At 51.4% G+C, this 652-nt stretch overlaps 1 non-coding gene across 1 annotated transcript; it reads right to left on the bottom strand.

Moving 5' to 3' along the window:
• Window positions 1–232: 232 nt before the first annotated feature.
• On the bottom strand, window positions 233–351 carry LOC123179650 (5S ribosomal RNA). Its single transcript, XR_006490528.1, has one exon. It is a non-coding gene; the product is annotated as a 5S ribosomal RNA (ribosomal RNA).
• Between the last annotated feature and the right edge of the window lie 301 nt (window positions 352–652).

Below are 652 nucleotides of genomic sequence, written 5' to 3'. Positions count from 1 at the left end.
ACATTGCTTTGGCCGCTCCCTCTCAACTACGGAGACGAGTTTAACGCGGTTTCCACCCCTCCCTCTCAACCGCACCAGTGCACGCTTGCCGCGCCACAACGCCGACGCTGGACCCGTGAATCGTGAGCACCCAGCTATGACTTACCGCACTCGTGCAAAATAATAAAACACGGTAAATATATTACTTACACGTGCGTTTTGTTTTGCAAGCGGCGCGAAAAAAATTAAAAAGGGAATGCAACACGAGGACTTCCCAGGAGGTCACCAATCCTAGTGCTACTCTCGCCCAAGCACGCTTAACTTCGGAGTTCTGATGGGATCCGGTGCTTTAGTGCTGGTATGATCGCATCCGACATGTTACCCCGGTCTTCGTCCCTTATCCTTGCCCCTCCCAGCTCCACTACAAAGACGATTGCACATTGCTTTGGCCGCTCCCTCTCAACTACGGAGACGAGTTTAACGCGGTTTCCACCCCTCCCTCTCAACCGCACTAGTGCACGCTTGCCGCGCCACAACGCCGACGCTGGACCTGTGAATCGTGAGCACCCATCTATGACTTACCGCACTCGTGCAAAATAATAAAACACGGTAAATATATTACTTACACGTGCGTTTTGTTTTGCAAGCGGCGCGAAAAAAATTAAAAAGGGAT

This window comes from Triticum aestivum, unplaced genomic scaffold (genome assembly GCF_018294505.1).
Source record: "Triticum aestivum cultivar Chinese Spring unplaced genomic scaffold, IWGSC CS RefSeq v2.1 scaffold157927, whole genome shotgun sequence".
Taxonomy (NCBI): domain Eukaryota; kingdom Viridiplantae; phylum Streptophyta; class Magnoliopsida; order Poales; family Poaceae; genus Triticum; species Triticum aestivum.
This window is presented reverse-complemented; position numbering and strand designations above follow the sequence as displayed.